The sequence below is a fragment of the Perissodus microlepis genome, unplaced genomic scaffold, assembly GCF_051167445.1.
Source record: "Perissodus microlepis isolate ML-2025 ecotype Zambia unplaced genomic scaffold, ASM5116744v1 scaffold_54, whole genome shotgun sequence".
Taxonomy (NCBI): domain Eukaryota; kingdom Metazoa; phylum Chordata; class Actinopteri; order Cichliformes; family Cichlidae; genus Perissodus; species Perissodus microlepis.
The window spans coordinates 38,237-66,078 of record NW_028182076.1 but is presented as its reverse complement, the minus strand read 5'-3'; the positions used below and the strand labels follow the sequence as shown (position 1 = coordinate 66,078).

At 36.4% G+C, this 27,842-nt stretch overlaps 2 long non-coding RNA genes across 16 annotated transcripts; one reads left to right on the top strand and one right to left on the bottom strand.

The window, feature by feature from the left end:
- Nucleotides 1–15: 15 nt before the first annotated feature.
- Nucleotides 16–21,334, bottom strand: LOC146360479 (uncharacterized). Of its 15 annotated transcripts, none has more exons than XR_014799693.1 (5): nucleotides 21,272–21,334; nucleotides 20,768–21,070; nucleotides 9,531–20,056; nucleotides 1,478–9,125; nucleotides 16–1,375 (listed from the first exon to the last, which is right to left on the bottom strand). It is a non-coding gene; the product is annotated as an uncharacterized LOC146360479 (long non-coding RNA). The 15 variants fall into 15 exon arrangements; XR_014799699.1 differs by having other exon boundaries at nucleotides 16–3,511; nucleotides 3,715–9,125; XR_014799691.1 differs by having other exon boundaries at nucleotides 16–4,324; nucleotides 4,518–9,125.
- Nucleotides 21,335–24,218: 2,884 nt separating this feature from the next.
- LOC146360478 (uncharacterized) lies at nucleotides 24,219–27,489 on the top strand. Its single transcript, XR_014799702.1, has 3 exons — nucleotides 24,219–25,530; nucleotides 25,686–25,826; nucleotides 25,964–27,489. It is a non-coding gene; the product is annotated as an uncharacterized LOC146360478 (long non-coding RNA).
- The last annotated feature ends 353 nt before the right edge of the window (nucleotides 27,490–27,842 follow it).

Here is a 27,842-nt window from a genome sequence, read left to right as displayed (position 1 = left end):
TTTGACATTAAAATGTGTTCAAACAAGTACAAGATATTTACAATAAGCAGACCTCAGTGCAAGAAAGAGTCTTTCCAACACTGAAAAAGCACAGAGGCCAACTTTGACATTAAAATGTGCAAAAACAAGTACAAGATATTTACAATAAGCAGACCTCAGTGCAAGAAAGAGTCTTTCCAACACTGAAAAAGCACAGAGGCCAACTTTGACATTAAAATGTGCAAAAACAAGTACAAGATATTTACAATAAGCAGACCTCAGTGCAAGAAAGAGTCTTTCCAACACTGAAAAAGCACAAAGGCCAACTTTGACATTAAAATGTGCAAAAACAAGTACAAGATATTTACAATAAGCAGACCTCAGTGCAAGAAAGACTCTTTCCAACACTGAAAAGCACAAAGACCAACTTTGACATTAAAATGTGCAAAAACAAGTACAAGATATTTACAATAAGCAGACCTCAGTGCAAGAAAGACTCTTTCCACCACTGAAAAAGCACAAAGGCCAACTTTGACATTAAAATGTGCAAAAACAAGTACAAGATATTTACAATAAGCAGACCTCAGTGCAAGAAAGAGTCTTTCCAACACTGAAAAGCACAAAGACCAACTTTGACATTAAAATGTGCAAAAACAAGTACAAGATATTTACAATAAGCAGACCTCAGTACAAGAAAGAGTCTTTCCAACACTGAAAAAGCACAGAGGCCAACTTTGACATTAAAAGGTGTAAAAACAAGTACAAGATATTTACAATAAGCAGACCTCAGTGCAAGAAAGACTCTTTCCAACACTGAAAAAGCACAGAGGCCAACTTTGACATTAAAAGATGTAAAAACAAGTACAAGATATTTACAATAAGCAGACCTCAGTACAAGAAAGACTCTTTCCAACACTGAAAAGCACAAAGACCAACTTTGACATTAAAATGTGCAAAAACAAGTACAAGATATTTACAATAAGCAGACCTCAGTACAAGAAAGAGTCTTTCCAACACTGAAAAAGCACAGAGGCCAACTTTGACATTAAAAGGTGTAAAAACAAGTACAAGATATTTACAATAAGCAGACCTCAGTGCAAGAAAGACTCTTTCCAACACTGAAAAAGCACAGAGGCCAACTTTGACATTAAAATGTGCAAAAAAAAGTACAATATATTTACAATAAGCAGACCTCAGTGCAAGAAAGACTCTTTCCAACACTGAAAAAGCACAAAGGCCAACTTTGACATTAAAATGTGCAAAAACAAGTACAATATATTTACAATAAGCAGACCTCAGTGCAAGAAAGAGTCTTTCCAACACTGAAAAAGCACAGAGGCCAACTTTGACATTAAAAGGTGTAAAAACAAGTACAAGATATTTACAATAAGCAGACCTCAGTGCAAGAAAGAGTCTTTCCAACACTGAAAAAGCACAGAGGCCAACTTTGACATTAAAATGTGCAAAAACAAGTACAATATATTTACAATAAGCAGACCTCAGTGCAAGAAAGACTCTTTCCAACACTGAAAAAGCACAAAGGCCAACTTTGACATTAAAATGTGCAAAAACAAGTACAAGATATTTACAATAAGCAGACCTCAGTGCAAGAAAGACTCTTTCCAACACTGAAAAAGCACAGAGGCCAACTTTGACATTAAAATGTGTTCAAACAAGTACAAGATATTTACAATAAGCAGACCTCAGTGCAAGAAAGAGTCTTTCCAACACTGAAAAAGCACAGAGGCCAACTTTGACATTAAAATGTGCAAAAACAAGTACAAGATATTTACAATAAGCAGACCTCAGTGCAAGAAAGACTCTTTCCAACACTGAAAAAGCACAGAGGCCAACTTTGACATTAAAATGTGTTCAAACAAGTACAAGATATTTACAATAAGCAGACCTCAGTGCAAGAAAGAGTCTTTCCAACACTGAAAAAGCACAGAGGCCAACTTTGACATTAAAATGTGCAAAAACAAGTACAAGATATTTACAATAAGCAGACCTCAGTGCAAGAAAGACTCTTTCCAACACTGAAAAAGCACAGAGGCCAACTTTGACATTAAAATGTGTTCAAACAAGTACAAGATATTTACAATAAGCAGACCTCAGTGCAAGAAAGAGTCTTTCCAACACTGAAAAAGCACAGAGGCCAACTTTGACATTAAAATGTGCAAAAACAAGTACAAGATATTTACAATAAGCAGACCTCAGTGCAAGAAAGAGTCTTTCCAACACTGAAAAAGCACAGAGGCCAACTTTGACATTAAAATGTGCAAAAACAAGTACAAGATATTTACAATAAGCAGACCTCAGTGCAAGAAAGACTCTTTCCAACACTGAAAAAGCACAAAGGCCAACTTTGACATTAAAATGTGCAAAAACAAGTACAAGATATTTACAATAAGCAGACCTCAGTGCAAGAAAGACTCTTTCCAACACTGAAAAGCACAAAGACCAACTTTGACATTAAAATGTGCAAAAACAAGTACAATATATTTACAATAAGCAGACCTCAGTGCAAGAAAGACTCTTTCCACCACTGAAAAAGCACAAAGGCCAACTTTGACATTAAAATGTGCAAAAACAAGTACAAGATATTTACAATAAGCAGACCTCAGTGCAAGAAAGAGTCTTTCCAACACTGAAAAGCACAAAGACCAACTTTGACATTAAAATGTGCAAAAACAAGTACAAGATATTTACAATAAGCAGACCTCAGTACAAGAAAGAGTCTTTCCAACACTGAAAAAGCACAGAGGCCAACTTTGACATTAAAAGGTGTAAAAACAAGTACAAGATATTTACAATAAGCAGACCTCAGTGCAAGAAAGACTCTTTCCAACACTGAAAAAGCACAGAGGCCAACTTTGACATTAAAAGATGTAAAAACAAGTACAAGATATTTACAATAAGCAGACCTCAGTACAAGAAAGACTCTTTCCAACACTGAAAAGCACAAAGACCAACTTTGACATTAAAATGTGCAAAAACAAGTACAAGATATTTACAATAAGCAGACCTCAGTACAAGAAAGAGTCTTTCCAACACTGAAAAAGCACAGAGGCCAACTTTGACATTAAAAGATGTAAAAACAAGTACAAGATATTTACAATAAGCAGACCTCAGTACAAGAAAGACTCTTTCCAACACTGAAAAGCACAAAGACCAACTTTGACATTAAAATGTGCAAAAACAAGTACAAGATATTTACAATAAGCAGACCTCAGTACAAGAAAGAGTCTTTCCAACACTGAAAAGCACAAAGACCAACTTTGACATTAAAATGTGCAAAAACAAGTACAAGATATTTACAATAAGCAGACCTCAGTACAAGAAAGACTCTTTCCAACACTGAAAAGCACAAAGACCAACTTTGACATTAAAATGTGCAAAAACAAGTACAAGATATTTACAATAAGCAGACCTCAGTGCAAGAAAGAGTCTTTCCAACACTGAAAAAGCACAGAAGCCAACTTTGACATTAAAAGGTGTAAAAACAAGTACAAGATATTTACAATAAGCAGACCTCAGTGCAAGAAAGAGTCTTTCCAACACCGAAAAAGCACAGAGGCCAACTTTGACATTAAAAGATGTAAAAACAAGTACAAGATATTTACAATAAGCAGACCTCAGTGCAAGAAAGAGTCTTTCCACCACTGAAAAGCACAGAGGCCAACTTTGACATTAAAATGTGTTCATACAAGTACAAGATATTGACAATAAGCAGACCTCAGTGCAAGAAAGACTCTTTCCAACACTGAAAAGCACAAAGACCAACTTTGACATTAAAATGTGCAAAACAAGTACAAGATATTTACAATAAGCAGACCTCAGTGCAAGAAAGAGTCTTTCCAACACTGAAAAAGCACAGAGGCCAACTTTGACATTAAAAGGTGTTCAAACAAGTACAAGATATTTACAATAAGCAGACCTCAGTGCAAGAAAGACTCTTTCCAACACTGAAAAAGCACAGAGGCCAACTTTGACATTAAAAGGTGTTCAAACAAGTACAAGATATTTACAATAAGCAGACCTCAGTGCAAGAAAGACTCTTTCCAACACTGAAAAAGCACAGAGGCCAACTTTGACATTAAAAGGTGTTCAAACAAGTACAAGATATTTACAATAAGCAGACCTCAGTGCAAGAAAGACTCTTTCCAACACTGAAAAAGCACAGAGGCCAACTTTGACATTAAAAGGTGTTCAAACAAGTACAAGATATTTACAATAAGCAGACCTCAGTGCAAGAAAGACTCTTTCCAAAACTGAAAAAGCACAAAGGCCAACTTTGACATTAAAATGTGCAAAAACAAGTACAATATATTTACAATAAGCAGACCTCAGTGCAAGAAAGAGTCTTTCCAACACTGAAAAAGCACAAAGGCCAACTTTGACATTAAAACAAGTACAAGATATTTACAATAAGCAGACCTCAGTGCAAGAAAGAGTCTTTCCACCACTGAAAAGCACAAAGGCCAACTTTGACATTAAAAGATGTAAAAACAAGTACAAGATATTTACAATAAGCAGACCTCAGTGCAAGAAAGACTCTTTCCAACACTGAAAAAGCACAAAGGCCAACTTTGACATTAAAATGTGTTCAAACAAGTACAAGATATTTACAATAAGCAGACCTCAGTGCAAGAAAGAGTCTTTCCAACACTGAAAAGCACAAAGGCCAACTTTGACATTAAAACAAGTACAAGATATTTACAATAAGCAGACCTCAGTGCAAGAAAGAGTCTTTCCACCACTGAAAAGCACAAAGACCAACTTTGACATTAAAATGTGTTCATACAAGTACAAGATATTTACAATAAGCAGACCTCAGTGCAAGAAAGACTCTTTCAACCACTGAAAAAGCACAAAGGCCAACTTTGACATTAAAATGTGTTCAAACAAGTACAAGATATTTACAATAAGCAGACCTCAGTGCAAGAAAGACTCTTTCAACCACTGAAAAAGCACAAAGGCCAACTTTGACATTAAAATGTGTTCAAACAAGTACAAGATATTTACAATAAGCAGACCTCAGTGCAAGAAAGACTCTTTCAACCACTGAAAAAGCACAAAGGCCAACTTTGACATTAAAATGTGTTCAAACAAGTACAAGATATTTACAATAAGCAGACCTCAGTGCAAGAAAGAGTCTTTCCACCACTGAAAAGCACAAAGACCAACTTTGACATTAAAATGTGTTCATACAAGTACAAGATATTTACAATAAGCAGACCTCAGTGCAAGAAAGACTCTTTCAACCACTGAAAAAGCACAGAGGCCAACTTTGACATTAAAATGTGTTCAAACAAGTACAAGATATTTACAATAAGCAGACCTCAGTGCAAGAAAGAGTCTTTCCAACACTGAAAAGCACAAAGGCCAACTTTGACATTAAAACAAGTACAAGATATTTACAATGAGCAGACCTCAGTGTAAGAAAGAGTCTTTCCAACACTGAAAAGCACAAAGGCCAACTTTGACATTAAAACAAGTACAAGATATTTACAATAAGCAGACCTCAATGCAAGAAAGAGTCTTTCCAACACTGAAAAAGCACAAAGGCCAACTTTGACATTAAAAGGTGTTCAAACAAGTACAAGATATTTACAATAAGCAGACCTCAGTGCAAGAAAGAGTCTTTCCAACACTGAAAAAGCACAGAAGCCAACTTTGACATTAAAAGGTGTAAAAACAAGTACAAGATATTTACAATAAGCAGACCTCAGTGCAAGAAAGAGTCTTTCCACCACTGAAAAGCACAGAGGCCAACTTTGACATTAAAATGTGTTCATACAAGTACAAGATATTTACAATAAGCAGACCTCAGTGCAAGAAAGAGTCTTTCAACCACTGAAAAGCACAAAGGCCAACTTTGACATTAAAAGGTGTTCATACAAGTACAAGATATTTACAATAAGCAGACCTCAGTGCAAGAAAGACTCTTTCCAACACCGAAAAAGCACAAAGGCCAACTTTGACATTAAAATGTGTTCAAACAAGTACAAGATATTTACAATAAGCAGACCTCAGTGCAAGAAAGACTCTTTCCAACACCGAAAAAGCACAAAGGCCAACTTTGACATTAAAATGTGTTCATACAAGTACAAGATATTTACAATAAGCAGACCTCAGTGCAAGAAAGAGTCTTTCAACCACTGAAAAAGCACAAAGGCCAACTTTGACATTAAAATGTGTTCAAACAAGTACAAGATATTTACAATAAGCAGACCTCAGTGCAAGAAAGAGTCTTTCCAACACTGAAAAAGCACAAAGGCCAACTTTGACATTAAAACAAGTACAAGATATTTACAATAAGCAGACCTCAGTGCAAGAAAGAGTCTTTCCAACACTGAAAAAGCACAAAGGCCAACTTTGACATTAAAATGTGCAAAAACAAGTACAAGATATTTACAATAAGCAGACCTCAGTGCAAGAAAGAGTCTTTCCAACACTGAAAAAGCACAGAAGCCAACTTTGACATTAAAAGGTGTAAAAACAAGTACAAGATATTTACAATAAGCAGACCTCAGTGCAAGAAAGAGTCTTTCCACCACTGAAAAGCACAGAGGCCAACTTTGACATTAAAATGTGTTCATACAAGTACAAGATATTTACAATAAGCAGACCTCAGTGCAAGAAAGAGTCTTTCCAACACTGAAAAAGCACAGAGGCCAACTTTGACATTAAAAGGTGTAAAAACAAGTACAAGATATTTACAATAAGCAGACCTCAGTGCAAGAAAGACTCTTTCCAACACTGAAAAAGCACAAAGGCCAACTTTGACATTAAAACAAGTACAAGATATTTACAATAAGCAGACCTCAGTGCAAGAAAGAGTCTTTCCAACACTGAAAAAGCACAAAGGCCAACTTTGACATTAAAAGGTGTTCAAACAAGTACAAGATATTTACAATAAGCAGACCTCAGTGCAAGAAAGAGTCTTTCCAACACTGAAAAAGCACAGAAGCCAACTTTGACATTAAAAGGTGTAAAAACAAGTACAAGATATTTACAATAAGCAGACCTCAGTGCAAGAAAGAGTCTTTCCACCACTGAAAAGCACAGAGGCCAACTTTGACATTAAAATGTGTTCATACAAGTACAAGATATTTACAATAAGCAGACCTCAGTGCAAGAAAGACTCTTTCCAACACCGAAAAAGCACAAAGGCCAACTTTGACATTAAAATGTGTTCAAACAAGTACAAGATATTTACAATAAGCAGACCTCAGTGCAAGAAAGACTCTTTCCAACACCGAAAAAGCACAAAGGCCAACTTTGACATTAAAATGTGTTCATACAAGTACAAGATATTTACAATAAGCAGACCTCAGTGCAAGAAAGAGTCTTTCAACCACTGAAAAAGCACAAAGGCCAACTTTGACATTAAAATGTGTTCAAACAAGTACAAGATATTTACAATAAGCAGACCTCAGTGCAAGAAAGAGTCTTTCCAACACTGAAAAAGCACAAAGGCCAACTTTGACATTAAAACAAGTACAAGATATTTACAATAAGCAGACCTCAGTGCAAGAAAGAGTCTTTCCAACACTGAAAAAGCACAAAGGCCAACTTTGACATTAAAAGGTGTTCAAACAAGTACAAGATATTTACAATAAGCAGACCTCAGTGCAAGAAAGAGTCTTTCCAACACTGAAAAAGCACAGAAGCCAACTTTGACATTAAAAGGTGTAAAAACAAGTACAAGATATTTACAATAAGCAGACCTCAGTGCAAGAAAGAGTCTTTCCACCACTGAAAAGCACAGAGGCCAACTTTGACATTAAAATGTGTTCATACAAGTACAAGATATTTACAATAAGCAGACCTCAGTGCAAGAAAGAGTCTTTCAACCACTGAAAAGCACAGAGGCCAACTTTGACATTAAAATGTGTTCATACAAGTACAAGATATTTACAATAAGCAGACCTCAGTGCAAGAAAGACTCTTTCCAACACTGAAAAAGCACAAAGGCCAACTTTGACATTAAAATGTGTTCAAACAAGTACAAGATATTTACAATAAGCAGACCTCAGTGCAAGAAAGACTCTTTCCAACACCGAAAAAGCACAAAGGCCAACTTTGACATTAAAATGTGTTCAAACAAGTACAAGATATTTACAATAAGCAGACCTCAGTGCAAGAAAGAGTCTTTCAACCACTGAAAAAGCACAAAGGCCAACTTTGACATTAAAATGTGTTCAAACAAGTACAAGATATTTACAATAAGCAGACCTCAGTGCAAGAAAGAGTCTTTCCAACACTGAAAAAGCACAAAGGCCAACTTTGACATTAAAACAAGTACAAGATATTTACAATAAGCAGACCTCAGTGCAAGAAAGAGTCTTTCCAACACTGAAAAAGCACAGAAGCCAACTTTGACATTAAAAGGTGTAAAAACAAGTACAAGATATTTACAATAAGCAGACCTCAGTGCAAGAAAGAGTCTTTCCACCACTGAAAAGCACAGAGGCCAACTTTGACATTAAAATGTGTTCATACAAGTACAAGATATTTACAATAAGCAGACCTCAGTGCAAGAAAGAGTCTTTCCACCACTGAAAAGCACAGAGGCCAACTTTGACATTAAAATGTGTTCATACAAGTACAAGATATTTACAATAAGCAGACCTCAGTGCAAGAAAGAGTCTTTCCAACACTGAAAAAGCACAGAAGCCAACTTTGACATTAAAAGGTGTAAAAACAAGTACAAGATATTTACAATAAGCAGACCTCAGTGCAAGAAAGAGTCTTTCCACCACTGAAAAGCACAGAGGCCAACTTTGACATTAAAATGTGTTCATACAAGTACAAGATATTTACAATAAGCAGACCTCAGTGCAAGAAAGACTCTTTCCAACACTGAAAAAACACAGAAGCCAACTTTGACATTAAAAGGTGTAAAAACAAGTACAAGATATTTACAATAAGCAGACCTCAGTGCAAGAAAGACTCTTTCCAACACTGAAAAAGCACAGAAGCCAACTTTGACATTAAAAGGTGTAAAAACAAGTACAAGATATTTACAATAAGCAGACCTCAGTGCAAGAAAGAGTCTTTCCAACACTGAAAAAGCACAGAAGCCAACTTTGACATTAAAAGGTGTAAAAACAAGTACAAGATATTTACAATAAGCAGACCTCAGTGCAAGAAAGACTCTTTCCAACACTGAAAAGCACAAAGGCCAACTTTGACATTAAAATGTGCAAAAACAAGTACAGGATATTTACAATAAGCAGACCTCAGTGCAAGAAAGAGTCTTTCCAACACTGAAAAAGCACAAAGGCCAACTTTGACATTAAAATGTGCAAAAACAAGTACAAGATATTTACAATAAGCAGACCTCAGTGCAAGAAAGAGTCTTTCCACCACTGAAAAGCACAGAGGCCAACTTTGACATTAAAATGTGTTCATACAAGTACAAGATATTTACAATAAGCAGACCTCAGTGCAAGAAAGAGTCTTTCAACCACTGAAAAGCACAGAGGCCAACTTTGACATTAAAATGTGTTCATACAAGTACAAGATATTTACAATAAGCAGACCTCAGTGCAAGAAAGAGTCTTTCCACCACTGAAAAGCACAGAGGCCAACTTTGACATTAAAATGTGTTCATACAAGTACAAGATATTTACAATAAGCAGACCTCAGTGCAAGAAAGACTCTTTCCAACACTGAAAAGAACAAAGACCAACTTTGACATTAAAATGTGCAAAACAAGTACAAGATATTTACAATAAGCAGACCTCAGTGCAAGAAAGACTCTTTCCAACACTGAAAAAGCACAGAAGCCAACTTTGACATTAAAAGGTGTAAAAACAAGTACAAGATATTTACAATAAGCAGACCTCAGTGCAAGAAAGAGTCTTTCCAACACTGAAAAAGCACAGAAGCCAACTTTGACATTAAAAGGTGTAAAAACAAGTACAAGATATTTACAATAAGCAGACCTCAGTGCAAGAAAGACTCTTTCCAACACTGAAAAGAACAAAGACCAACTTTGACATTAAAATGTGCAAAACAAGTACAAGATATTTACAATAAGCAGACCTCAGTGCAAGAAAGACTCTTTCCAACACTGAAAAAGAACAGAAGCCAACTTTGACATTAAAAGGTGTAAAAACAAGTACAAGATATTTACAATAAGCAGACCTCAGTGCAAGAAAGAGTCTTTCCAACACTGAAAAAGCACAGAAGCCAACTTTGACATTAAAAGGTGTAAAAACAAGTACAAGATATTTACAATAAGCAGACCTCAGTGCAAGAAAGAGTCTTTCCAACACTGAAAAAGCACAGAAGCCAACTTTGACATTAAAAGGTGTAAAAACAAGTACAAGATATTTACAATAAGCAGACCTCAGTGTAAGAAAGACTCTTTCCAACACCGAAAAAGCACAAAGGCCAACTTTGACATTAAAATGTGTTCAAACAAGTACAAGATATTTACAATAAGCAGACCTCAGTGCAAGAAAGACTCTTTCCAACACCGAAAAAGCACAAAGGCCAACTTTGACATTAAAATGTGTTCATACAAGTACAAGATATTTACAATAAGCAGACCTCAGTGCAAGAAAGAGTCTTTCCACCACTGAAAAAGCACAAAGGCCAACTTTGACATTAAAATGTGTTCAAACAAGTACAAGATATTTACAATAAGCAGACCTCAGTGCAAGAAAGAGTCTTTCCAACACTGAAAAGCACAAAGGCCAACTTTGACATTAAAACAAGTACAAGATATTTACAATAAGCAGACCTCAGTGCAAGAAAGAGTCTTTCCAACACTGAAAAAGCACAAAGGCCAACTTTGACATTAAAATGTGCAAAAACAAGTACAAGATATTTACAATAAGCAGACCTCAGTGCAAGAAAGACTCTTTCCAACACTGAAAAGCACAAAGGCCAACTTTGACATTAAAATGTGTTTAAACAAGTACAAGATATTTACAATAAGCAGACCTCAGTGCAAGAAAGACTCTTTCCAACACCGAAAAAGCACAAAGGCCAACTTTGACATTAAAATGTGCAAAAACAAGTACAAGATATTTACAATAAGCAGACCTCAGTGCAAGAAAGACTCTTTCCAACACTGAAAAGCACAAAGGCCAACTTTGACATTAAAATGTGCAAAAACAAGTACAATATATTTACAATAAGCAGACCTCAGTGCAAGAAAGACTCTTTCCAACACTGAAAAGCACAGAGGCCAACTTTGACATTAAAATGTGCAAAAACAAGTACAATATATTTACAATAAGCAGACCTCAGTGCAAGAAAGACTCTTTCCAACACTGAAAAGCACAAAGGCCAACTTTGACATTAAAATGTGCAAAAACAAGTACAATATATTTACAATAAGCAGACCTCAGTGCAAGAAAGACTCTTTCCAACACTGAAAAGCACAAAGGCCAACTTTGACATTAAAATGTGCAAAAACAAGTACAAGATATTTACAATAAGCAGACCTCAGTGCAAGAAAGACTCTTTCCAACACTGAAAAGCACAGAGGCCAACTTTGACATTAAAATGTGCAAAAACAAGTACAATATATTTACAATAAGCAGACCTCAGTGCAAGAAAGACTCTTTCCAACACTGAAAAAGCACAGAGGCCAACTTTGACATTAAAAGGTGTTCAAACAAGTACAATATATTTACAATAAGCAGACCTCAGTGCAAGAAAGACTCTTTCCAACACTGAAAAAGCACAGAGGCCAACTTTGACATTAAAAGGTGTTCAAACAAGTACAAGATATTTACAATAAGCAGACCTCAGTGCAAGAAAGACTCTTTCCAACACTGAAAAAGCACAGAGGCCAACTTTGACATTAAAATGTGCAAAAACAAGTACAATATATTTACAATAAGCAGACCTCAGTGCAAGAAAGACTCTTTCCACCACTGAAAAAGCACAAAGACAACTTTGACATTAAAATGTTTTCAAACAAGTACAAGATATTTACAATAAGCAGACCTCAGTGCAAGAAAGAGTCTTTCCAACACTGAAAAAGCACAAAGACCAACTTTGACATTAAAATGTGCAAAAACAAGTACAAGATATTTACAATAAGCAGACCTCAGTGCAAGAAAGAGTCTTTCCAACACTGAAAAAGCACAAAGGCCAACTTTGACATTAAAATGTGCAAAAACAAGTACAATATATTTACAATAAGCAGACCTCAGTGCAAGAAAGACTCTTTCCAACACTGAAAAAGCACAGAGGCCAACTTTGACATTAAAAGGTGTTCAAACAAGTACAAGATATTTACAATAAGCAGACCTCAGTGCAAGAAAGACTCTTTCCAACACTGAAAAAGCACAGAGGCCAACTTTGACATTAAAATGTGCAAAAACAAGTACAATATATTTACAATAAGCAGACCTCAGTGCAAGAAAGACTCTTTCCAACACTGAAAAAGCACAGAGGCCAACTTTGACATTAAAAGGTGTTCAAACAAGTACAAGATATTTACAATAAGCAGACCTCAGTGCAAGAAAGACTCTTTCCAACACTGAAAAAGCACAGAGGCCAACTTTGACATTAAAATGTGCAAAAACAAGTACAATATATTTACAATAAGCAGACCTCAGTGCAAGAAAGAGTCTTTCCAACACTAAAAAAGCACAGAGGCCAACTTTGACATTAAAAGGTGTTCAAACAAGTACAAGATATTTACAATAAGCAGACCTCAGTGCAAGAAAGACTCTTTCCAAAACTGAAAAAGCACAAAGGCCAACTTTGACATTAAAATGTGCAAAAACAAGTACAATATATTTACAATAAGCAGACCTCAGTGCAAGAAAGAGTCTTTCCAACACTGAAAAAGCACAGAGGCCAACTTTGACATTAAAAGGTGTAAAAACAAGTACAAGATATTTACAATAAGCAGACCTCAGTGCAAGAAAGACTCTTTCCAACACTGAAAAAGCACAAAGGCCAACTTTGACATTAAAATGTGCAAAAACAAGTACAAGATATTTACAATAAGCAGACCTCAGTGCAAGAAAGACTCTTTCCAACACTGAAAAGCACAAAGACCAACTTTGACATTAAAATGTGCAAAAACAAGTACAAGATATTTACAATAAGCAGACCTCAGTGCAAGAAAGACTCTTTCCAACACTGAAAAAGCACAAAGGCCAACTTTGACATTAAAAGGTGTAAAAACAAGTACAAGATATTTACAATAAGCAGACCTCAGTGCAAGAAAGAGTCTTTCCAACACTGAAAAAGCACAAAGGCCAACTTTGACATTAAAACAAGTACAAGATATTTACAATAAGCAGACCTCAGTGCAAGAAAGAGTCTTTCCAACACTGAAAAAGCACAAAGGCCAACTTTGACATTAAAACAAGTACAAGATATTTACAATAAGCAGACCTCAGTGCAAGAAAGACTCTTTCCAACACCGAAAAAGCACAAAGGCCAACTTTGACATTAAAATGTGCAAAAACAAGTACAAGATATTTACAATAAGCAGACCTCAGTGCAAGAAAGACTCTTTCCAACACCGAAAAAGCACAAAGGCCAACTTTGACATTAAAATGTGCAAAAACAAGTACAAGATATTTACAATAAGCAGACCTCAGTGCAAGAAAGACTCTTTCCAACACTGAAAAAGCACAAAGGCCAACTTTGACATTAAAAGGTGTTCAAACAAGTACAAGATATTTACAATAAGCAGACCTCAGTGCAAGAAAGACTCTTTCCAACACAGAAAAAGCACAGAGGCCAACTTTGACATTAAAAGGTGTAAAAACAAGTACAAGATATTTACAATAAGCAGACCTCAGTGCAAGAAAGACTCTTTCCAACACTGAAAAAGCACAGAGGCCAACTTTGACATTAAAATGTGCAAAAACAAGTACAAGATATTTACAATAAGCAGACCTCAGTGCAAGAAAGACTCTTTCCAACACTGAAAAGCACAAAGACCAACTTTGACATTAAAATGTGCAAAAACAAGTACAAGATATTTACAATAAGTAGACCTCAGTGCAAGAAAGAGTCTTTCCAACACTGAAAAGCACAAAGACCAACTTTGACATTAAAATGTGCAAAAACAAGTACAAGATATTTACAATAAGCAGACCTCAGTGCAAGAAAGACTCTTTCCAACACTGAAAAGCACAAAGGCCAACTTTGACATTAAAATGTGTTCATACAAGTACAAGATATTTACAATAAGCAGACCTCAGTGCAAGAAAGACTCTTTCCAACACTGAAAAGCACAAAGGCCAACTTTGACATTAAAAGGTGTTCAAACAAGTACAAGATATTTACAATAAGCAGACCTCAGTGCAAGAAAGACTCTTTCCACCACTGAAAAAGCACAAAGACAACTTTTACATTAAAAGGTGTTCAAACAAGTACAAGATATTTACAATAAGCAGACCTCAGTGCAAGAAAGAGTCTTTCCAACACTGAAAAAGCACAGAATCCAACTTTGACATTAAAAGGTGTAAAAACAAGTACAAGATATTTACAATAAGCAGACCTCAGTGCAAGAAAGAGTCTTTCCAACACTGAAAAAGCACAGAATCCAACTTTGACATTAAAAGGTGTAAAAACAAGTACAAGATATTTACAATAAGCAGACCTCAGTGCAAGAAAGAGTCTTTCCAACACTGAAAAAGCAAAAAGACCAACTTTCACATTAAAATGTGCAAAAACAAGTACAAGATATTTACAATAAGCAGACCTCAGTGCAAGAAAGAGTCTTTCCAACACTGAAAAAGCACAAAGGCCAACTTTGACATTAAAATGTGCAAAAACAAGTACAAGATATTTACAATAAGCAGACCTCAGTGCAAGAAAGACTCTTTCCAACACTGAAAAAGCACAGAGGCCAACTTTGACATTAAAAGGTGTTCAAACAAGTACAAGATATTTACAATAAGCAGACCTCAGTGCAAGAAAGACTCTTTCCAACACTGAAAAAGCACAGAGGCCAACTTTGACATTAAAATGTGCAAAAACAAGTACAATATATTTACAATAAGCAGACCTCAGTGCAAGAAAGACTCTTTCCAACACTGAAAAAGCACAGAGGCCAACTTTGACATTAAAAGGTGTTCAAACAAGTACAAGATATTTACAATAAGCAGACCTCAGTGCAAGAAAGACTCTTTCCAACACTGAAAAAGCACAGAGGCCAACTTTGACATTAAAATGTGCAAAAACAAGTACAATATATTTACAATAAGCAGACCTCAGTGCAAGAAAGACTCTTTCCACCACTGAAAAAGCACAAAGACAACTTTGACATTAAAATGTTTTCAAACAAGTACAAGATATTTACAATAAGCAGACCTCAGTGCAAGAAAGAGTCTTTCCAACACTGAAAAAGCACAAAGACCAACTTTGACATTAAAATGTGCAAAAACAAGTACAAGATATTTACAATAAGCAGACCTCAGTGCAAGAAAGAGTCTTTCCAACACTGAAAAAGCACAAAGGCCAACTTTGACATTAAAATGTGCAAAAACAAGTACAATATATTTACAATAAGCAGACCTCAGTGCAAGAAAGACTCTTTCCAACACTGAAAAAGCACAGAGGCCAACTTTGACATTAAAAGGTGTTCAAACAAGTACAAGATATTTACAATAAGCAGACCTCAGTGCAAGAAAGACTCTTTCCAACACTGAAAAAGCACAGAGGCCAACTTTGACATTAAAATGTGCAAAAACAAGTACAATATATTTACAATAAGCAGACCTCAGTGCAAGAAAGACTCTTTCCAACACTGAAAAAGCACAGAGGCCAACTTTGACATTAAAAGGTGTTCAAACAAGTACAAGATATTTACAATAAGCAGACCTCAGTGCAAGAAAGACTCTTTCCAACACTGAAAAAGCACAGAGGCCAACTTTGACATTAAAATGTGCAAAAACAAGTACAATATATTTACAATAAGCAGACCTCAGTGCAAGAAAGAGTCTTTCCAACACTAAAAAAGCACAGAGGCCAACTTTGACATTAAAAGGTGTTCAAACAAGTACAAGATATTTACAATAAGCAGACCTCAGTGCAAGAAAGACTCTTTCCAAAACTGAAAAAGCACAAAGGCCAACTTTGACATTAAAATGTGCAAAAACAAGTACAATATATTTACAATAAGCAGACCTCAGTGCAAGAAAGAGTCTTTCCAACACTGAAAAAGCACAGAGGCCAACTTTGACATTAAAAGGTGTAAAAACAAGTACAAGATATTTACAATAAGCAGACCTCAGTGCAAGAAAGACTCTTTCCAACACTGAAAAAGCACAAAGGCCAACTTTGACATTAAAAGGTGTAAAAACAAGTACAAGATATTTACAATAAGCAGACCTCAGTGCAAGAAAGAGTCTTTCCACCACTGAAAAAGCACAAAGGCCAACTTTGACATTAAAAGGTGTAAAAACAAGTACAAGATATTTACAATAAGCAGACCTCAGTGCAAGAAAGACTCTTTCCAACACTGAAAAAGCACAAAGGCCAACTTTGACATTAAAATGTGCAAAAACAAGTACAAGATATTTACAATAAGCAGACCTCAGTGCAAGAAAGACTCTTTCCAACACTGAAAAGCACAAAGACCAACTTTGACATTAAAATGTGCAAAAACAAGTACAAGATATTTACAATAAGCAGACCTCAGTGCAAGAAAGACTCTTTCCAACACTGAAAAAGCACAAAGGCCAACTTTGACATTAAAAGGTGTAAAAACAAGTACAAGATATTTACAATAAGCAGACCTCAGTGCAAGAAAGAGTCTTTCCAACACTGAAAAAGCACAAAGGCCAACTTTGACATTAAAACAAGTACAAGATATTTACAATAAGCAGACCTCAGTGCAAGAAAGAGTCTTTCCAACACTGAAAAAGCACAAAGGCCAACTTTGACATTAAAACAAGTACAAGATATTTACAATAAGCAGACCTCAGTGCAAGAAAGACTCTTTCCAACACCGAAAAAGCACAAAGGCCAACTTTGACATTAAAATGTGCAAAAACAAGTACAAGATATTTACAATAAGCAGACCTCAGTGCAAGAAAGACTCTTTCCAACACTGAAAAGCACAGAGGCCAACTTTGACATTAAAAGGTGCAAAAACAAGTACAAGATATTTACAATAAGCAGACCTCAGTGCAAGAAAGACTCTTTCCAACACTGAAAAAGCACAAAGGCCAACTTTGACATTAAAAGGTGTTCAAACAAGTACAAGATATTTACAATAAGCAGACCTCAGTGCAAGAAAGACTCTTTCCAACACAGAAAAAGCACAAAGGCCAACTTTGACATTAAAAGGTGTAAAAACAAGTACAAGATATTTACAATAAGCAGACCTCAGTGCAAGAAAGACTCTTTCCAACACTGAAAAAGCACAGAGGCCAACTTTGACATTAAAATGTGCAAAAACAAGTACAAGATATTTACAATAAGCAGACCTCAGTGCAAGAAAGACTCTTTCCAACACTGAAAAGCACAAAGACCAACTTTGACATTAAAATGTGCAAAAACAAGTACAAGATATTTACAATAAGTAGACCTCAGTGCAAGAAAGAGTCTTTCCAACACTGAAAAGCACAAAGACCAACTTTGACATTAAAATGTGCAAAAACAAGTACAAGATATTTACAATAAGCAGACCTCAGTGCAAGAAAGACTCTTTCCAACACTGAAAAGCACAAAGGCCAACTTTGACATTAAAAGGTGTTCAAACAAGTACAAGATATTTACAATAAGCAGACCTCAGTGCAAGAAAGACTCTTTCCACCACTGAAAAAGCACAAAGACAACTTTTACATTAAAAGGTGTTCAAACAAGTACAAGATATTTACAATAAGCAGACCTCAGTGCAAGAAAGAGTCTTTCCAACACTGAAAAAGCACAGAATCCAACTTTGACATTAAAAGGTGTAAAAACAAGTACAAGATATTTACAATAAGCAGACCTCAGTGCAAGAAAGACTCTTTCCACCACTGAAAAAGCACAAAGAAAACTTTGACATTAAAATGTGCAAAAACAAGTACAAGATATTTACAATAAGCAGACCTCAGTGCAAGAAAGAGTCTTTCCAACACTGAAAAAGCACAGAATCCAACTTTGACATTAAAAGGTGTAAAAACAAGTACAAGATATTTACAATAAGCAGACCTCAGTGCAAGAAAGAGTCTTTCCACCACTGAAAAGCACAAAGGCCAACTTTGACATTAAAATGTGTTCATACAAGTACAAGATATTTACAATAAGCAGACCTCAATGCAAGAAAGAGTCTTTCAACCACTGAAAAGCACAGAGGCCAACTTTGACATTAAAATGTGTTCATACAAGTACAAGATATTTACAATAAGCAGACCTCAGTGCAAGAAAGAGTCTTTCAAACACTGAAAAAGCACAAAGGCCAACTTTGACATTAAAATGTGTTCAAACAAGTACAAGATATTTACAATAAGCAGACCTCAGTGCAAGAAAGAGTCTTTCCAACACTGAAAAAGCACAAAGGCCAACTTTGACATTAAAATGTGCAAAAACAAGTACAAGATATTTACAATAAGCAGACCTCAGTGCAAGAAAGAGTCTTTCCAACACTGAAAAAGCACAAAGGCCAACTTTGACATTAAAATGTGCAAAAACAAGTACAAGATATTTACAATAAGCAGACCTCAGTGCAAGAAAGAGTCTTTCAAACACTGAAAAAGCACAAAGGCCAACTTTGACATTAAAATGTGTTCAAACAAGTACAAGATATTTACAATAAGCAGACCTCAGTGCAAGAAAGACTCTTTCCAACACTGAAAAAGCACAAAGGCCAACTTTGACATTAAAATGTGCAAAAACAAGTACAAGATATTTACAATAAGCAGACCTCAGTGCAAGAAAGACTCTTTCCAACACTGAAAAGCACAAAGACCAACTTTGACATTAAAATGTGCAAAACAAGTACAAGATATTTACAATAAGCAGACCTCAGTGCATGAAAGAGTCTTTCCAACACTGAAAAAGGACAAAGGCCAACTTTGACATTAAAAGGTGTAAAAACAAGTACAAGATATTTACAATAAGCAGACCTCAGTGCAAGAAAGACTCTTTCCAACACTGAAAAAGCACAAAGGCCAACTTTGACATTAAAATGTGCAAAAACAAGTACAAGATATTTACAATAAGCAGACCTCAGTGCAAGAAAGACTCTTTCCAACACTGAAAAAGCACAAAGGCCAACTTTGACATTAAAATGTGCAAAAACAAGTACAAGATATTTACAATAAGCAGACCTCAGTGCAAGAAAGACTCTTTCCAACACTGAAAAAGCACAAAGGCCAACTTTGACATTAAAATGTGCAAAAACAAGTACAAGATATTTACAATAAGCAGACCTCAGTGCAAGAAAGAGTCTTTCCAACACTGAAAAGCACAAAGGCCAACTTTGACATTAAAATGTGCAAAAACAAGTACAAGATATTTACAATAAGCAGACCTCAGTGCAAGAAAGAGTCTTTCCACCACTGAAAAAGCACAGAATCCAACTTTGACATTAAAAGGTGTAAAAACAAGTACAAGATATTTACAATAAGCAGACCTCAGTGCAAGAAAGACTCTTTCCAACACTGAAAAAGCACAAAGGCCAACTTTGACATTAAAAAGTGTTCAAACAAGTACAAGATATTTACAATAAGCAGACCTCAGTGCAAGAAAGAGTCTTTCCACCACTGAAAAAGCACAGAGGCCAACTTTGACATTAAAAGGTGTAAAAACAAGTACAAGATATTTACAATAAGCAGACCTCAGTGCAAGAAAGACTCTTTCCACCACTGAAAAAGCACAGAGGCCAACTTTGACATTAAAAGGTATAAAAACAAGTACAAGATATTTACAATAAGCAGACCTCAGTGCAAGAAAGACTCTTTCCAACACTGAAAAAGCACAAAGGCCAACTTTGACATTAAAATGTGCAAAAACAAGTACAAGATATTTACAATAAGCAGACCTCAGTGCAAGAAAGACTCTTTCCAACACTGAAAAAGCACAAAGGCCAACTTTGACATTAAAATGTGCAAAAACAAGTACAATATATTTACAATAAGCAGACCTCAGTGCAAGAAAGAGTCTTTCCACCACTGAAAAAGCACAAAGGCCAACTTTGACATTAAAATGTGCAAAAACAAGTACAAGATATTTACAATAAGCAGACCTCAGTGCAAGAAAGACTCTTTCCAACACTGAAAAAGCACAAAGGCCAACTTTGACATTAAAATGTGCAAAAACAAGTACAAGATATTTACAATAAGCAGACCTCAGTGCAAGAAAGAGTCTTTCCAACACTGAAAAGCACAAAGACCAACTTTGACATTAAAATGTGCAAAACAAGTACAAGATATTTACAATAAGCAGACCTCAGTGCAAGAAAGAGTCTTTCCAACACTGAAAAAGCACAAAGGCCAACTTTGACATTAAAATGTGCAAAAACAAGTACAAGATATTTACAATAAGCAGACCTCAGTGCAAGAAAGACTCTTTCCAACACTGAAAAAGCACAGAGGCCAACTTTGAAATTAAAAGGTGTAAAAACAAGTACAAGATATTTACAATAAGCAGACCTCAGTGCAAGAAAGACTCTTTCCAACACTGAAAAAGCACAGAGGCCAACTTTGACATTAAAATGTGCAAAAACAAGTACAAGATATTTACAATAAGCAGACCTCAGTGCAAGAAAGAGTCTTTCCAACACTGAAAAGCACAAAGGCCAACTTTGACATTAAAAAGTGTTCAAACAAGTACAAGATATTTACAATAAGCAGACCTCAGTGCAAGAAAGACTCTTTCCAACACTGAAAAGCACAAAGGCCAACTTTGACATTAAAAAGTGTTCAAACAAGTACAAGATATTTACAATAAGCAGACCTCAGTGCAAGAAAGACTCTTTCCAACACTGAAAAGCACAAAGACCAACTTTGACATTAAAATGTGCAAAACAAGTACAAGATATTTACAATAAGCAGACCTCAGTGCAAGAAAGAGTCTTTCCACCACTGAAAAAGCACAGAGGCCAACTTTGACATTAAAAGGTGTAAAAACAAGTACAAGATATTTACAATAAGCAGACCTCAATGCAAGAAAGACTCTTTCCAACACTGAAAAGCACAAAGGCCAACTTTGACATTAAAAAGTGTTCAAACAAGTACAAGATATTTACAATAAGCAGACCTCAGTGCAAGAAAGACTCTTTCCAACACTGAAAAGCACAAAGACCAACTTTGACATTAAAATGTGCAAAACAAGTACAAGATATTTACAATAAGCAGACCTCAGTGCAAGAAAGACTCTTTCCAACACTGAAAAAGCACAAAGGCCAACTTTGACATTAAAATGTGCAAAAACAAGTACAAGATATTTACAATAAGCAGACCTCAGTGCAAGAAAGAGTCTTTCCAACACTGAAAAAGCACAGAGACCAACTTTGACATTAAAAGATGTAAAAACAAGTACAAGATATTTACAATAAGCAGACCTCAGTGCAAGAAAGACTCTTTCAACCACTGAAAAGCACAGAGGCCAACTTTGACATTAAAATGTGTTCAAACAAGTACAAGATATTTACAATAAGCAGACCTCAGTGCAAGAAAGAGTCTTTCCACCACTGAAAAAGCACAGAGGCCAACTTTGACATTAAAATGTGCAAAAACAAGTACAAGATATTTACAATAAGCAGACCTCAGTGCAAGAAAGACTCTTTCCACCACTGAAAAAGCACAGAGGCCAACTTTGACATTAAAATGTGCAAAAACAAGTACAAGATATTTACAATAAGCAGACCTCAGTGCAAGAAAGAGTCTTTCAACCACTGAAAAAGCACAAAGGCCAACTTTGACATTAAAAGATGTAAAAACAAGTACAAGATATTTACAATAAGCAGACCTCAGTGCAAGAAAGACTCTTTCAACCACTGAAAAGCACAAAGGCCAACTTTGACATTAAAATGTGTTCAAACAAGTACATGATATTTACAATAAGCAGACCTCAGTGCATGAAAGAGTCTTTCCAACACTGAAAAGCACAAAGGCCAACTTTGACATTAAAATGTGTTCAAACAAGTACAAGATATTTACAATAAGCAGACCTCAGTGCAAGAAAGAGTCTTTCCAACACTGAAAAAGCACAGAGGCCAACTTTGACATTAAAATGTGTTCAAACAAGTACAAGATATTTACAATAAGCAGACCTCAGTGCAAGAAAGAGTCTTTCCAACACTGAAAAGCACAAAGGCCAACTTTGACATTAAAATGTGCAAAAACAAGTACAAGATATTTACAATAAGCAGACCTCAGTGCAAGAAAGAGTCTTTCCAACACTGAAAAAGCACAGAGGCCAACTTTGACATTAAAATGTGTTCAAACAAGTACAAGATATTTACAATAAGCAGACCTCAGTGCAAGAAAGAGTCTTTCCAACACTGAAAAAGCACAAAGGCCAACTTTGACATTAAAATGTGTTCAAACAAGTACAAGATATTTACAATAAGCAGACCTCAGTGCATGAAAGAGTCTTTCCACCACTGAAAAAGCACAAAGGCCAACTTTGACATTAAAATGTGTTCAAACAAGTACAAGATATTTACAATAAGCAGACCTCAGTGCAAGAAAGACTCTTTCCAACACTGAAAAGCACAAAGGCCAACTTTGACATTAAAATGTGCAAAAACAAGTACAAGATATTTACAATAAGCAGACCTCAGTGCAAGAAAGAGTCTTTCCAACACTGAAAAGCACAAAGACCAACTTTGACATTAAAATGTGCAAAAACAAGTACAAGATATTTACAATAAGCAGACCTCAGTGCAAGAAAGAGTCTTTCCAACACTGAAAAAGCACAAAGGCCAACTTTGACATTAAAACAAGTACAAGATATTTACAATAAGCAGACCTCAGTGCAAGAAAGACTCTTTCCAACACTGAAAAGCACAAAGGCCAACTTTGACATTAAAATGTGCAAAAACAAGTACAAGATATTTACAATAAGCAGACCTCAGTGCAAGAAAGAGTCTTTCCAACACTGAAAAGCACAAAGACCAACTTTGACATTAAAATGTGCAAAAACAAGTACAAGATATTTACAATAAGCAGACCTCAGTGCGAGAAAGCGAGGTGGGGAGGGGGTACTCACCTTCCACGTCACTGACACGCATCAGCATCCAGTTCTTCATGAGAAGAGGGGGAGGATGAGAGGGCGATGTACTCACCTTTACTGACACACTCGGTATCAGTGTCCCACGCTTCATCAGAAGAGATGGCGCTCAGGAGACTGTCATCAAGGATCCTGATGACTTCAGAAAGGTCTCGTTCTTGGGACGTTCAACAATGTAGTCAAGACAGCCTGTAAGGAAACAAAGTTTAAAATAACAGTAGGAATGTAGTAAACACCCAGTGCTAAAGCTACAGGCTACATTCATATCAGACTGAATGACACTTTACTTGTTCATGTGAGAAGAAAACAAGAATTCAACTATGTCCACAATCATTAAGTGAAGCATCCAAATCTCTGCCAAGGCAGCTCACTCTGTGCACACTACACTTTTAAGGTAACAGTATTGTATTTTGTACACATTCGTTTTGTTTATTTGTTCTTTTTAAACCTTTATGCAAACACTACGTTGGAGTAGGTAATGGATAATAGGTACTGATGTGTAAAGAACTGGACATGAATAGCATACTACAGTAAATTCATAAATAACTTCGCAGCTCATTCCCGTACTTTTTTTTATTCTTTCATTAACGATGTAAAATATAAAGCAACATTTAATCTCCCCATGTACCAATTCCATGTCCTAAATATTGCTAATACAAAAAAGGCAGTAGAACTCCAAGCACAATTTTAAAAATAAAACACATTTTTGTAACAGTTTGACTTCATGATTATTTTTGACTATGATTGATGTTTTCAATATTCTTTTTTATATATATATTTTTTTTTTTATCATCACATATGTAGCTGGGAAAAAGTTATAGTTTATTTAAATGAAGCCTTTGATCCAGAGAAGAAAATGATGTCAGGACCTACAGGGGATCTGGTGTGTTTACTCCTATATGTTCTACCATTGTGAGGAGATACTGTTACCATAGAAACCGATAAACACATATACATATGTATATTTGGGGGAGGGGGGCATTTTACGAATTTTAAGCTAATTTTAACCATTTCATTGGAAAAAAGTGTCAAATTTGAGGGCTTCAAATCAAAGTAAAACCTTTTTTCACATTCATACACCAGTCGTAATAAATTCTACACCTCTCCTGGAAAATTTAAAGCATAAAAGCAATTTGCCAGGAAAAGTCTTGGAACACACTTATTTTGATCACATTAAAACGTGATATTCACACTGGAACCTGTAAAATTATTATAGTCATCTAGTGACTCTTGAAATAATTGAAGAAATTTTGAAATGTACCAGGTGTCTGTCGACGAGTCGGGGTCCACGATCTTCAAGCTTTGCTGTTATGATGAAACACAAGTACAAAAGATCCAAAGATGCAGTAGTTGTTGTCGCTTTGTAGTAAAATCCGCTTTCTGTAGAAATATTCTCCAAATGTTATCTTTCCACAACCTGAGCTTGGAGCAGGTCAAGACAAGTCCAAGAGCAAGTGTAAAGGAACGGCTGGAACCTTGTGCAGCATTCATATACCAACAGCCTGCGTGGTTACGGTTGCTAACATGCATGTGCACGTGATAGAACTATATGAACTGAGCCCATCAGTGTAATTTACAGTAAAGTTATGGTCATTTATAGTTACTGCCTTTGTCACCCTTTATGTGGGATGTCTAATAACCATGTAGGTATATCCAGAAATAAACACAGATATTAGAAAGCAGTAAGTCAGTACCTGAGATGTTTGTTTGAGTGAATAACATTAGCATAGCTCATGCTAATATTACAGCTTCACATTCTTCTTTTCAAAGGTAACAAAAACTTAGCGTTCTCGCTACTTACCATGCTGTAATACAGGTATATGCTAGCAATGACAACATTTAACAAATGTTTTTTAAAATGCTAGCCGTGCTAATTAGCCTTAGGATTGCTTGAGGTCTTGTTTCCAGCTCTAGTTGTCATAAGGGAACTTAGGCCTGTGCGAGCCTTTGGCACGAAAATGAGTCTCGTAAAGCTCACTATTAAACTGACAAAAAGCCTTAGGACCTAGAAACTATTATTCTTACAACTGTGCTGTGTTTATGTTATAACATATATAGGGCTTTGGAGCGTGATGTCACGGGAGATGGGCCACGCCCCCTTCCGCCATGACAGTAGGCCAGACAAACGATACCATTTCAGCTATGGATCGTACGTGTTGTGTTGTCGGTTGCAACGTTAGATCACACGATCGTGAAGGCAAGAAGCTGGATAATGGGCTCTCTTTTAATCGTTTTCCATCCTGGAGGCAACGTGAGGGATCCCATGTATCCGATATTACTAAACAAAGACGTCAGGCTTGGATTGCAGCGGTGAGACTAGCGGATATCGAGTTCTCTGCAATCCCCAGCTTTTTTTGGTTTGCTCGCGGCATTTTCTTTCCGGTGAGTTCTAAATTAATTCATATCACTCTTGAAAGGCTTTTAGTGTTATTTTCAATGTGCTGAGGTCATAGATAATGAGATAAAACATGCTAATGTGTGATGCTGCAGAACCACGTCATGTCGACTGAGTAGCTTATGATTTGGCATTATTGCAGGCAAACCAGCATATGAAATGGATGTAACAAATCCAGACTGGGCACCAACACTGCACATGGGGCACGACGACATACCTGTATCAGACTCGGACCGGCACTCAAGGCCTACGCAACGGAAGCGAAAAAGAGCACCCATCGGAGGTAAACAACCCCCCCCCTCTAAAAACATACTAAATTGCTATCACTGTACACTAATCCGCACATAACTTCCAGATGAATCACACACCTGTCATAGAATATTGGTGTACATTTACCTTATGTCTAGTTTTATCTTACAGGCTTTCGTTATGCAGCTGCAGAGTCTGAAGGTGTGCCCCGTGCAGAAGTGATCGATGAAGATCTGACAGAAGACCAACAACAAAATCACAATGTCATGGAGGCAGTGGACAGCAGTTGTGTTGGACAAGTGGAGGTTGAGGTACCAGCTGCAAATGTGGACAGTGGTGATCGGACAGACAGCGTCTCGGAAGCTAAAGGGCAGACGAAGGATTGTGTGTGCAATGAACAGGGCAGAGCAGAAATAAACCGGCTGTTGGAGGAGAACAGACTGCTTCAATCACAGTTGCAAAAGACAGAGCTGAATGAACATTTCTTAAAGGATGATACTGAAAAAGTAAGATATTACACTGGACTACATTGTTATGCTGTCTTAATGTCCCTCTTCAACACTGTCAAAGATTTCCTGCCAATATCGAAGAAACTGACAGGTTTCCAAATGCTCTTACTCACACTAATGCGTCTGAGAGGGGGGGCGTGCATCAGATAAACACATCACAGAGAAATGTGGCATTCTTCAAAAGCTGTTACCAGGGGACGTAGTATTGGCTGACAGAGGCTTTGACATCAGAGATGCTGTAGGAATGATGTGTGCGGAGGTCAAGATTCCAGCTTTCACAAAAGGCTACTGTCAACTTGATGCAAGGGACTTTGAACAAACGAGAGCAATTGCCCACCTTAGAATTCATGTTGAGCGAGTAATAGGTAGTTTGCGCAACAAGTTCAAAATGCTACACACTACAATGCCAATCCGATTACTCATATCATGTGAGGGTGAAGACACAACACTGCTTGATAAGATTGTTAAGGTTTGCTGTGTTTTGGTGAATGCCCCAGTGTGGTTGTCAAACCAGTGCAAAATGAAACCTGCTCTTGTTGAGTATTCATAAAGCTGTTGTGTTGCATGTGTAGTTCATTGTAAATAATTGTACTTTGTGTGAAGTGGTTTCAATAAAACAGAAAAGAATAGTATATTTGTTTGTTTTTTTATTCTTGATCTGTTCACATGTACTTAGCAAGTACATAAAAATGAAATGCAAACTATTTACATGGCAACACACAGCTGGCATTAATCTTGAACCACAAAATGAAACATTACAGGCTATTTAGAGCAGCACGTTGTTTGGAGAAGTATTTCCCAACAAGTTCAGGAAGGCACACTTTAAGAAAGAAGTCTTGTGCCTGGTTTAAACGCGGTTCCCAGAAATCCACATCAGGGAAGATGCGTATCACAGCAAGGTCTTTCTGTGTCCACACAACGAGGTCACAGTGGTCGTCTGGGTTTCCACTACACTTCCTTATTTCATACGGGTCCACATTACCGATGCACGCAATTTTTTCAAAGTACCGTCTCTTGGCGTCTGGGCGCAATCGGTCGCGATACAGCCCTTTGTCTTTTGCGCTGATTTTGAGCATGGTTCTGGCAGTCCCGATTCCAACACTCCAACACTGTGCGCTTGTTCTGCTTCCTGGCCTACTGACATGGCGCCGCGATCCCACAATGCACTGCGGCGTGACGTCAACTCCAAAGCCCTATAGCAAGAACCTATACCGATAATTGACATTTGACCTCACTGTATGATTATAGCAGCTGTGTCATGGCATGTTTTAAAAATGCCACCTGAAATTTAGGAGGTGGGTTCTTGAGAGTTTTGTACTTTCATCTGATAACGCATACTGTTTATGTATATTTAACACAACAGGCAAGGGATTGTGGTATAATTATAATTAACACAGATTGTGTAGTCTTTAAATAGACGAGCATTTTTAAAAGCACACATATTATTTGAACACTTCCGTAACTTATTTTTAGTTTTGCTGCACATAAGTTGAATGCAATTAAATCTCATTACCTTTTATTATCCTTGAACTTATTTCTAA